Source organism: Octopus sinensis, linkage group LG2 (assembly GCF_006345805.1).
Source record: "Octopus sinensis linkage group LG2, ASM634580v1, whole genome shotgun sequence".
Taxonomy (NCBI): Eukaryota; Metazoa; Mollusca; class Cephalopoda; order Octopoda; family Octopodidae; genus Octopus; species Octopus sinensis.
In genome coordinates, this window is record NC_042998.1 from 182,021,034 (window position 1) to 182,034,486 (window position 13,453).

Consider the following 13,453-nt stretch of genomic DNA (forward strand, 5'->3'; position numbering starts at 1 on the left):
GAACTCAGAACGTAAAGCTGAAAGAAATGCTGTTAAGTATTATGTCCAGCGTGATAACAATTCTGTTGGGTTTGATACCTGAGTCTGTCAGATAATAATGATTTCTTACATCGGTACAAGGCTGGGTGGGGCGGGGTTACTCAATTAAATTGACTTCAGTACTTGATCACTACTTTATTTTATTGATCTCAGAAGGATGGAAGTGCAAAGTCGACCGTATCAAATTATTTTTCTACCATTGGCAACAAGGCCATAAATTTCAATTACATGTTGCTAATTCAAGAAACTCCGACTCAGGACTGTTATATATTTTGAGAATACCGAATAATTAATGTTGACATGCTGCCAGCCTCCCCTGGTACCTGTGCCGGTAGCACGTAAAAAACACCCACTACACTCACGGAGTGGTTGGGGTTAGGAAGGGCATCCAGCTGTAGAAACACTGCCAGATCAGACTGGAGCCTGGTGCACCCTCCTGGCTTCCCAGACCCCGGTCGAACCGTCCAACCCGTGCTAGCATGGAAAATGGACGTTAAACAATGATGATGATAACACCCAGTACACTCTGCAGAGTGGTTGTTGTTAGGAAGGGCATCCAACCATAGAAACCAAGTTAAAACAGATGACAAGCCTATTCAAACCGTCTAACGCATGTCAGCATGGAAAACAGATGTAAAATGATGGTGATGATGATCCCGACAGGAAGCAGACTTAGAAATTAAAGGAGTGAAACCAAAAATTGGTCAACCATCCAATAGTTCTATAACCCACTTTCCCCCCTCTATTGATAGTTATTTCGTTAATTTGGTCACAGTTTTGTAGAAAGGAAGAGAATGTTCAAATTAAGTAACCTGGAAACTATGACTGGTGTTTACTCATCGAGGAAGGAATGAAGTTGAAATCTGTCATTGGCTGTGGTCGAGTTCGGAACGTTATGAAACGAAATGTAATTCATCACTAAATCGCTTTCCCAGCGAAGGGGGACAACTTAGTTTTTAAAAAAGAAACAAAAACCATAACTTGTAATTTTAAAAATTATTTATGAACACGAGAAAGAAAAAGTAAAAAATGTGTAAGACCGTTCCATGATTTATATCTGTTTTGAGATATATAAGTAAAGAAAATGCCCCGGAGAAGTTGTTTTATCATTATTAACGATATTCCTTCATTATATTAAATATAGAAAAAAAGAAATATTTAGTATTTCGGAGGGTCACTTTGCCAATCATAAACACGTGCACTGCTTCTGTTTCACCCCTTTATTATTTGTCAGTTGATAAAGTGTTTAATCAATGAACTAATTAATTGTTTGATTAATCAAGCAATCAGATATGCTCGTCAAAGCCCTTTCGCCGCCATTCGCGAACTCTTCAATGACATACTTTCCTTAACTAGTCAGTCTCAGGTTTTGTCTATGTAATTAGTTTTGGGGTTATGCATGCATGCATCCATCTATCCATAGCAACATGTAAATATAAGGGTTCAAAAATAATGGAAGGGCGCCCGTGTGACCAGAAGCCACATCTCTTGTATACATGACAAGTGTTCTAGCATTGGTAGTTGTATGGATGTGAAAAATACCCTCCTGAGAAACAACAAAATCCATGGAAACGAGTTCATATCATGAACCCTGGAAACCAAGATAAAAATATCCATCCATCCATCCATCCATTATTATTATTATTATTATTATTATTATTATTATTATTATTATTATTATTATTACCTCTGCCTTAGTGAAGGCGGAGGTATTATTTTCAGTTGTGTTTGTTTGTCCTTGGATAAGATATCTGAAGAACCGCTGGATGGATTCGGATGAAACTTTTAGGGATATTTGGCTTCGTGACTGGCATGAATTGCTTAGATTTTTTTAACTTAATTTTTGAGAGCCGCCGGGTTTACTTTTAGTATTCTTGTTTGTGAGAGCAGTCGAGTTTATTTCAGATATTCTCATTTTGAAAATCATCTCTGGCTAATCGTTGAGAGGACGTTGGTGTTGCCTTGGCAGAGGTTTGCGCTATCTGAGTGCTCTTATTATTATTATTATTATTATTATTATTGTTATTAGGATGAGGAGGAGGAGGAGGAGAGTAGGAGGGAAGGGGAAAAAGATAAAGATGTAGCCAGCCCATCAAAGTCATTCAATGTTTTATATTAATTTCTGGTTACTTATCCTATTGCGGATAAATCAAATAGTCTATATTTAAACGTTAATTTGAAGTTATTACTCTAAAATTAGTTTTAGAATAACAACGGAACATTACTGATTAGGTGAATGAATACTGCTATAGAGTAAAATTTATGGTTACGATCGCATTGTCTAGGACTTCGAATTTTGCGTGACGGTCGATTCAAAATCACTGGTTGAATTTATGTATCTTCACTGCCCTACATTTATGGGGGAAATGATACAAACCGTTGCATAATCAAAATAGTTAATTCTTTTTTTCGCTTTTGGATTTGGTTTGCAAGATTCTTTATATGAGTTCGTGTGTTGAAACATATTCTGTTGTGTCTGGGGAGAGTCATTTTCTTTTTGTGCCTTATAATGTAACACACTAATTTTTGTTGCGTCTTGCAACCTTTTCAAGTGTCAAGACTATTGAAAAGGTTGCAAGACGCACTGAAAATTTTAGGAAAATAAAAATAAGAAATAAGTGGAAATTTTACCGGTGAGTGTGTTACATTATAAGGCACAAAAAGAAAATGACTCTCCCCAGACACAACAGTTAATTCTTTAATATGAAGAAACCATTGGTGTGAAGTGAAATTTTATTCGACTAAACTTGTATGACTATTAGACATACTCATCTACAGAATACAATTTCAGTGTCGATATACACATCTAGTAAAGATCTTAATTTTGTAAATTTATTCCATGCTTTCTAGATCTCTGGAAAGGGTTTTTTTTTTATTGTCCTCCATCCGCGTTAAATTTTTAGATATGGGTAACAGAAAGCTGTGACGTTTAATCTTTTGGTAAAGGCATTAATTACTCTTGAATATTCCATATGATTAAACGGTGCCCCACTCACCGTAACAGCAGACTTACAGCATAAAATTCATGGTTTCATTTCAGTTAAGTGTTGGCTTTAATGCAGGAAAATTATAAAAAGAGATCTGTAACCAACTCAACAGCTATTTTCTGGGGCAGGTTTTAATAATAATAATAATAATAATAATGATGATGAAATTATTGTATGCAGTGCTCAGGTGCACCTCAACTTGTCAAAAGTGCTTATAAAGCATATGCAGTAATGTACAAATGTCTGGAAAGTGAACAGTGTATGAGTCAGATACATGCTTGCGTGTGTATGGAGGGGAGAAAATCAGGTGTAGTGTTGGCGAATCTTAGGAAGCATGAGAGTTTTGAGGGATGCAGTGCTCCGACAACTAACAACTGATGCCGGCAGTTTGTTCCATGCTTCAGCAACTCTTAGTGTGAAAAAATGTTGCTGAAAGTCATGGGAGCTGTGCTGTTTTCTGACTTTGTAAACATGTCCACAGGTGTTAGACAGATGAAGTTTGAAAAGTTATTGTTTGTAAGATGGTTAATAATTTTATGGGTGTCTGCCAAGTCAGCTGCCAGATGTCGGAGTTTCAATGTATCCATGCCCAGGGAAGTAAGGTGTTCAGAATATGGCAAATGCCTGATGGAGGGTATTCTCTTGGTTGCACGTCGCTGAACGGTTTCCAGACGATTAATATAGTATGGCTAGAGTCAGCAGATTGTTGTCATATTTAGACAATATTTATTAGACATTAATTAAATTTTAAAAAATCAAATAATTGCGACTACACTTAGGTTTTAACTTTCTTTCAAATCAGTTTGTATTTTAAGAGTTATTCCCCTTTAACAGTTTTCCTTTTTGATTCGCACTGTTAACGGCTGCTTTCATTGTGTACGTCAGAATATCCTTTGACTTCAGCATTATCAGTTCATTTAGTTCTAAATCGGCATAAAGAAAAACAAAATTATAGGTTTGCTGTTGCACTGTATTTGAAAACTTTGCAGTGCTTTTATATAATCTGAATATAGCTTAATATAGAGAGAACCGTTTGTGGTGGTGGACATCTTGGGTGTGATGAATTTAACGAGGAATACACTCTCATTTCTGCCCTCTCTCTCTCATACACATACAGATTCACTCGCACACGCGCGTACGCATACACATACACGCGTACACTCACACGCACACACACACGCACACACACACACACACACACACACGTACAAATACACACACAAAGCCTACAATCTGGTTTCGAATCTGGATCCAATAGCTAGGCAAGGGGAGATGATTTAGACACTTTAAAAATGCTTTCTTTTATAGCCACAGTAATAATTAAAGTAAACATTGTACAAGGACGAACTACTCCTCAATTTTACAGTATTGTAGTTATTTACAGTGGTCAGGTGTTAAATGCTTGCGAATATATCTGACACATGTCTGTGTGCGTATATGTATGTATGTATGTATGTATGTATGTACCGTAAATCCTTGAGTATAGTCCGCCCTTGAGTATAATACGCAGGGGATTTTTAGGGGACCGTACCTCTGGAAAACCTAAACCTTGTGTATAATACGCACCCCTTCTCTAACTTGAGTCAAGGAGGTCTATATAACGTCCTTGGTTTGTAAAAATGTATACGGTAATGTCCTTTATTATTATTGTATATATAACATAATGCAAACGTGTAGCTTTTTTGTGCATTTTGTTAGCAGAAAATAAAGAAATAACAGTAATAACGTTTAATAAATGTTGCTTACTGCATGTTATGGATGATTCTTTTATGACTTGATTGTTTTCAGGCTTAGCTTAAGGTATTTTCGCACCTGACATCACAAAATGCGTCTGAATAAACATTGCCGGACAGCAAATAGAGACTCGGACATTGCTTAGAAAATAATTTTCATTTTTAACCTCGTATATAGTACGCACTAGGGATTTTGACCATTAAATTTTTGGGGAAAAAAATTAGGATTATACTCGAGGATTTACGGTATGTATGTATGTATGTATGTATGTATGTATGTATGTATGTATGTATGTATGTATGTATGTATGTATGTATGTATGTATGTATGTATGTGCGCGCGTGTATATATATATATATATATATATATATATATATATAATTGATATAGGATAAAATTTTTTTCATGAAAAATTTTTTATCAATGGCCAGCATATCAAAAAATGCCTTTAAAGGTAAAATTTATACATAATTTACAAGATAAGGGCAGAAGAAAAATTCTAATGCCAGATACGCCGAAACAAAAAATTGTCGATAACCATTAAATTTATGCGTTTCGAAACAAACCGATAGAAATCTCTAAAACATTCGTTATTACCGTATTGGTCCAATTTTGGGGTTAATTCACAAGAAATTTTCCCCTCTTCAGCGGCACATACGCGAGATATAAATGTGCCGCTGAAGAAGAGAAAATTTTTTAGAGATTTCTATCGGTTTGTTTCGAGACGCATAAATTTAATGGTTATCGACAATTTTTTGTTTCGGCGTATCTGGCATTAGAATGTATATATATATATATATATATAAGAGAGAGAGATAGTTTACTTTTCCGTTAAAGTAAGATCAACAACAAAAAAGTACTCTATCTAGTGAGAGACATACTTTGCTGTATAGGTGACTCGTCAGACTCAAATGGCCGGAAGCATATAACCTCTCTACAAATGGAAAGGAGAAAATGTCATGGTCAGTTTTGTAGACAAAATATATATATACATCCAGAATGACCCCGCAGGTAACGTTTCAGGCGGGACGGGGTAAATATCTCTACAACCGGCCACAACAACCAACCTTCTGCAAAGGGTTTGGCCTGTATGCAGGTGAGCCCTGGGATGTCTTATATGAGAATAATGGAAGGGCTATCATCGAAACATGTATGCAGTGTAGAGGTTGATGCAAAATAAATTGCAAAGCTGAAGGATTTCTCAGTAGGTTTACTGGTTTACGGAACCATCATTACATTCATGGTTGAGAAATGGAGCAAATGGAGAATTCCGGAAACAAGGAAAAGATAAAAGTACAACTCGTTGCTATAGGAACATTTTTTTTTTAAATGCTGCGCTCCAGCAGATGACTGAAAGCATCCTTTTAGGCATGTCCAGTCATACTTGGCACCATATCTCTTACAAAATTACCATCATCCGATACGAAAGGATGCATCCGCTCATCGCTCAACCATCAAGTACTCCTCAAACTGCAGCCGATTTTTTCACCTGCAAAAGTATCTCCACCAACTTTCTGGAGGGGTTAGTTGAGGAAATTGACCCCTGTCTGACATTTATCATATCGGTCTCTTTTGCTGAACCGCTACATTATGGGGCCGTAAACAAACCAACACCAGCTGTCAGGCGGTGGAGGGGATCGACAGACATACACACATAATCACATACGCAGGGCTATTGTAGGAGACACTTGCCCAAGCTGCTACGCAGTGGGACTAAATCTGAAACTACGTAGTTGCAAAGAAAGTTTCTTAAGGACGCATACATGCCTGTACCTTGTTTAGCTGTAGCATTTATTTATTATGAAGCGGACTGAGCCGGCAAAAGATACGTATTTTGGATTTTGGCCACAAACACAATACAACGACAGTCAACTGATGCAAATTGTTAATTTGTTTCTACTTAAGGCACAAGTCCTAAAATACTGAGCGGGGAGGAGTCTAGTCGATTACATCGACCCCAGTGTTCAAATGGTACTTATTTTATCGATCTAAGAAAGAATGAAAGGCGAAGTCAAACATTTGTCCGGCATGCTAACCATTCCGCCAGCTCGTCGCCTTAAGAAACCTAATAAATTATCAATTAGCGAGCTGCAGTTCTGCACCTAATTATACATGCAAAAATATCTGTTTTTGAGGAGCAATTTTTAGATGTTGTCAACCCGAGATTTCAGTTTTATAAAATTTTATTCTAATATTTTTTGCTCCAGAACTGACTAGCGTTTGGAACTCATTATCATCTCTTGATGTCAAACAGGCAGACATGAGACAGGTCTACATTATATCAACACGCATTAGACTTAATACTTTCTGAACTGAACTGAGATAATTTTTGTACTCTTAAATGAAAAGGTTCTGTAAATTATCTATAGTCGTAAAATATCAAAGTCAAGGAACTAAATTGTTGCCGTCATGTTGTCTTCTTTATAATGCCGTGTTTGACATTTATTATTTGCTATCACAATTTATTGAATAAGTGAGTAATAGATCGTTTGTTAGGTCGATGCAGTTGACCTCTCTCACTCGCAAAGCAACGAATATTTCATATTCAGCCAAAATAAAAAGCTGCTTTTAAATTATAAGTTAAGGAGGCTTGAGTGATCACACACACACACACACACACACACGTATACAATAATCTTCTACTCATAAAGGCGCATGACTCAGTGGTTAGGGTATCGGGCTCACAATTATGAGGTAGTGAGTTCGATCCCCGGACCGGGCTGTGTCTTGTGTTCTTGAGCAAGACACTTTATTTCACCTTGTTCCAATTCACTCAACTGTAGAAATGAGCTGCAACGTCACTGGTGCCAAGCTGTATCGGTCGTTGGGGAGGCTGGTATGCAAGAGCAACTGCTGGCCTTTCATAAACAACCTTGCCCGGACTTGTACATCGGAGGGGAACTTTCATGACCGAAGTGGGTTTTCATCCTTCTACTCATTTTCCGTTTACCAAACTCACTCACAACGTATTGGTCAGCATGGGACTATAATACTGGTGTCGATTTGTCAACTAAACCTTTGAAGGCGGTTCCTCGCCATGGCTGCAGTCCAATGATCAAAACAAGTAAAAGATAAAAATGTACATACACATGGCTGCATATCTGTCTGTCTGCCGGCTTACCAGTCCGTCCGTCCGTCCGTCCGTCTGTTTTATTCTTTGATTCTGTCCCTCACCTTTGTTTACTATTTACCCTAACCCTGCACTATTCTCCCGTTGCCGTAATCTGTATTTACTCTCTCTTTTTTTTTTTACTCTTTTTACTTGTTTCAGTCATTTGACTGCGGCCATACTGGAGCACCGCCTTTAGTCGAGCAAATCGACCCCGGGACTTATTCTTTGTAAGCCCAGTACTTATTCTATCGGTCTCTTTTGCCGAACCGCTAAGTGACGGGGACGTAAACACACCAGCATCGGTTGTCAAGCAATGCTAGGGGGACAAACACACACACACACACACACATACATATATATATATATATATTATATATATATATATATATATTATATATATATATATACATATATACGACAGGCTTCTTTCAGTTTCCGTCTACCAAATCCACTCACAAGGCATTGGTCGGCCCGGGGCTATAGCAGAAGACACTTGCCCAAGATGCCACGCAGTGGGACTGAACCCGGAACCATGTGGTTGGTTAGCAAGCTACTTACCTCGCAGCCACTCCTGCGCCTATTTGAAACAGAAGGAAGTAATAACTCTAAGGCTAAGATCGTAAACGTTGAATTATTGACCCGACCAAGAGTATTCCATTTCATCTCCAACTTACTTATCAGCAACAAAGCAGGTGAACCAACTGAAATTCAAATTATCTGAACCGAAATAGAATATACCCACCACGGCTGGATTATACTTACACCAGTTTAAGTAATCGCTCTACAACTCATACATCTTCGATATCTTCTAAGAATCCAACAATCTTTTCCTATTTACTCCTTAAGTCTCTCAATGATGGGGATAGCTTTTTGGATCTATATCTTTCAGCTGTCAACACTGCAACTGTGATATAAATACGTAAATGGGCTTGGTTAAATGACGTTTAAGCGATTCTTTTTCATTGCTTTCATCACTCTCTCTCTCTCTCTCTCTCTCTCTCTCTCTCTCTCTCTCTCTCTCTCTCTCTCTCTCTCTCTCTCTCTCTCTTTCTCTCTCTTTCTTTCTCTCTTTCTCTGTCTCTCTCATCTTCATTTTCATTTTACAAATCTACAATATGTATACCATTTCGATATAATGTTTCGAATATATATATAAAATCTGAGGTTTGCTTACTTCATATATTGCTTATCTTAATAGCAACAACAACAACAACAACAACAACAACAACAACAACAGCAGCAAGAACAATCCCACTCTATTTTCCAACGAACCCATAAAAGAACCTCTATGTAACCACTTGATCTGCTAGAAATAGCTGTCAAATCTCTCTCAAAATCCCACCCAGCCAGATTAAAAAAGAGACTCATTAAATAGCGTAAAGATGCGGAGGTGAAGGCTAGAATGCCTTTGAATACAAGTTTACTTGCTCTGAGTTAATTTGTGCATTAGCAACAACGACAACAACAACAATAACAACATCTTTTCTTCCAATAAATGCATTCATATTTTAATTAAGACTTAAGACGGTGAGCTGGCAGAATCGTCAGCACGCAACGTTCTGAGTTCAAATTCTACCGAGGTCGATTTTGCCTTTCATCCTTTCGGGGGTCAATAAATTAAGTGCCAGTTGCGTACTGGGGTCGATCTAATCGACTGGTCCCCTCCCCCAAAATTTCGGGTCTTTTGCCTAGAGTAGAAAATAATTATTAAGCCTTGATCCTTCAAATTCAACGACAGAGCTGGGAGGAGCAGAAATGATTTGGACAATAAAGCATCTCATTCAATGTACAAATGCAATTCACATTAGAGACCTCTGTTCTTACAAACACATACAAACATTTTTTTTACAGCAACCAACGAAAAGTCATTTGACCGACTGTGTCTCTTCCCTGTCTCTTCAGTCTCTACTGCAACGGTTGCTGCTCTTCCAAATTAACAAGCTCCGTATAAAACTCCGAAATCACTTGTAAATTAATTCTCTTCATCTTGCTCTCTCGAACGCCTTTCATCCTCTAAACACTTCTCTAAACACCACTTTAAACACTTTTAACCCAAGCCATTCACCCTATAAAGTGTTCCCTGTGGAAACTCCTTCGTTGCCATAGTTTCCCCACAAGAATCGGCTTCCAGAGGTTTGTACAGAACATAAACTGCATCGATTTGAACAGGCTAGAAGGCTTTTCAATAATCCCAGGGTGTCAACTTTCCGATATAAATATAAAGAACAACTAAATTTCGTCTCGACCATCTGCGTTCATAATTTACATTCTACAGATGTCTTTAGTTAAGCCTTGTTCCTTAAGAAACCAGTGCTATCGTATTTCTCTTTTAGCGAATTTAGGGTATGTCTTTCACATGGCATGCCCACATAATTTCGTTTCGTAACCAAAAACTATACTTAATTAACACTCGTTGTTGCATTCACACACTCAGTATTATAACTGTTTTGTAGATCGAGCCCAATTGTTGTAAATCGAACCAGTCCCATAATAGTGTTGTTGAATTGGTGGAATCGCTAAAGCGTTGGATAGTGCTGGTTCCGTATCTCCTACCCAGGTTAGCTTTGCCTTTCATTCATTTCGTGATGATAAAAAGAAAAAGAAAAGAAAAACTGAAAGAAGAAAAATAGGAGGAAGAGAAGAGGAAAAGGAGAGTAAAGAGGAAGCGTGAAGTGCAATTTGGAATTCGCATAAATTTTCAAAAGTCTTCGTTTTGGCGCGCTAAATTACCGGAAATAATACTGCATAAAATAATTTACTGCAGTTGCCTTCGCCGGTTTGAGAACGTATTAATTTAAAATTAAAATGAGGGTGAAAAATTGGATATCAATTTGATAACATCAATTTTAACACCAATGGTCTAGCATATTAAAAACTGAGGTTCAGTAAATAGTATTACATACATATAAGAGGGAATTACCATTATGTAGAAACTCTTACGCTAGAAGAAGATCCACTATGGTCTTAATCACTAAGAGTTGTTCTCTAGAAAATCCAGCAAGCACCAGAAACGTAAACGGGCAAAGACTACTGCAGTAAATTATTTTATGCAGTATTATTTCCGATAATTTAGCGCGCCAAAACGAAGACTTTTGAAAAATAACCACAAGTGTAATAGATAGAACTGCATACATATTCGACCTCGTGTTGATGTCTGGTATGTAGTTCTGAAAATTATATTTGTATGGACGATTATACCGAAGATCTACAGATAAATTGCGTAAGTAAAATTACGTAATTTGTTGATAGTGAAACATTTGTTTATGATCAATCTATATTTTTGTTACTTTTCACATGTCTTGCTCGCTTACATTTCGGGTGTTTGCTAAATTTTCTAGAGAACAATTCTTAGTGGTAAGACCATAGCGGATCTTCTTCTAGCGTAAGGGTCTCCACATAGTGGTAATTCCCTCTTATATGTATGTAATACTATATATATATATATATAGCGTCGAGCTTACGATCGGGAGGTTGTGAGCTCGAATCCCGGACCGGGCTGCGTGTTGTGTTCTCGAGCAAGGCACTTTATTTCACGTTGCTCCAGTTCACTCAGCTGTAGAAATGAGTTGCGACGTCAATGGTGCCAAGCTGTATCGACCTTTGTCTTTCCCTTGGATAACACTGGTGGCGTGGAGAGGGGAGGCTGGTATGCATGGGCGACTGCTGGCCTTCCATAAACAACTTGCCCGGACTTGTGTCTAGGAGGGTAACTTTCTAGGTGCAATCCCATGGTCATTCATGACCGAAGGGGGTCTTTACCCCTTTTATATATATATATATATATATATATATGTAGGGAGAATTCACCAAAAAACCCCCAAAAACATAAAACGAAGACAGGTGGTGTAGACAACAAACAGCTGTTGTAGTTTAACGCTCGGGAAGTGAAGAAGTCTTTAACGTTTCGAGCCTACGCTCTTCCACAGAAAGGAACTCAGAAAGAAACAAGGAGAGAAAATAAAAAAAGTATAGTTGCCATATCAGCACACTAATTGACATATACTCATTAATCCAAAATATTATATATATATATATATATGAATACATATATGGTGGCTGTCTACTCTTTATGCAGAGTTTGACCACCTCCTGTACCTACACCTTAGAATCATCATGGCATCTGATGTGACTTTTTAACCAGACAATGTTTTGAAAAGACATCCACATAGATTGCATATCCGATTTGGACCACCAAAAGTTGAAGTTACGTTCTTATCTTTGTGGATCTTAAAATGTCTTTTGAGGCCCCCGTTAGATTTGCAGACCTTCTGGCATACATACATACATACCAGTGGCGTGCGGTGACTTCCGGGGCTGGGCATGCAATGAATTTCTTTGCACCCCCCCCACCCGGGGGGCAATTTTTCAGTAAAAAAAATTTTCGAATTCCTACGATTTACATATGGGAGATTCTGAATATGCAATCACCCCCGTATGACCTAGAATAAAAAAAAAACGTCGCCCTGGTACTATTTAAGAAGAGTGGTCCCGTTGCGCGCGCTCGCGCATCCGCGCTGGCTAGTCGTGACTAGTCGATCCTACAACTATCTAACAAAGTAAATAAATTTTTTAAACAAAATATATAAAACACAAAGTAAATAATGTTTTTAACAAAGTAAATAAAACACAAAGTAAGGATCGACTAGTCACGACTAGCTGGCGTGGATGCTCGAGTGCGCGCACCGGGACCACTCTTCTTAAATAGTACCCATGATTTTTAAATTGTTTGCAATACTCATCAAATTTGTTGAAATTCGAAAGTTCCATGAATTTAAACTCTTCTAAGGATGAATATCGTGCTTTTATTTGGTCAACTATTGTACTTATAATTTTGTTATAAAGCATTTTATAATGATGTTGGGGCTCAATAGATATATTCTTGGATCTCTGAATTCCGATTCCTGCATCGACTCCATATTTTTCCCCCCGGGTTCAGTTCCACTGCGTGGCACCTTGGGCAAGGGTCTTCTACTATAGTCTCGGGCCGACCAAAGCCTTGTGAGTGGATTTGGTAGACGGAAACTGAAAGAAGCCCGTGGTATATATGTATATATATGCATGTGTGTGTTTGTGCGTCTGTGTTTGTCCCCCTAGCATTGCTTGGCAACCGGTGTGTTTATGTCCCCGTTACTTAGCGGTTCGGCAAAATAGACCGATAGAATAAGTCCCAGGGTCGAGTTGCTCGATTAAAGGCGGTGCTCGAGCATGGCCGCAGTCAAATGACTGAAACAAGTAAAAAAGATTGAAAAATTATCAAGTTTGTTTTCGAGTACAGTTCTAGTTTTATCTATTTGATCTTTACAATACACTATGTTATGACTTTTACTCTGGAGGATGTTAAATATGAAAAAAGAAAAAATCTCACTGAATACTTCTAACAAAAATAAGAAATCAGGAGCTTTTAAAGTTTGTAAGAATCCAATTGCTGAATTTATGGTGGTATCATCCCATGCTTCAGGATTTTCAATGATGTGTTCAAAAAGGCTGATTATGAAATGATAATTTTTACTTTGTGGTAATAATAAGCCGTGAGGCTGTTGCCTTCGGAAATCTTTTTTTTAACAATGTTATCTAATGCATT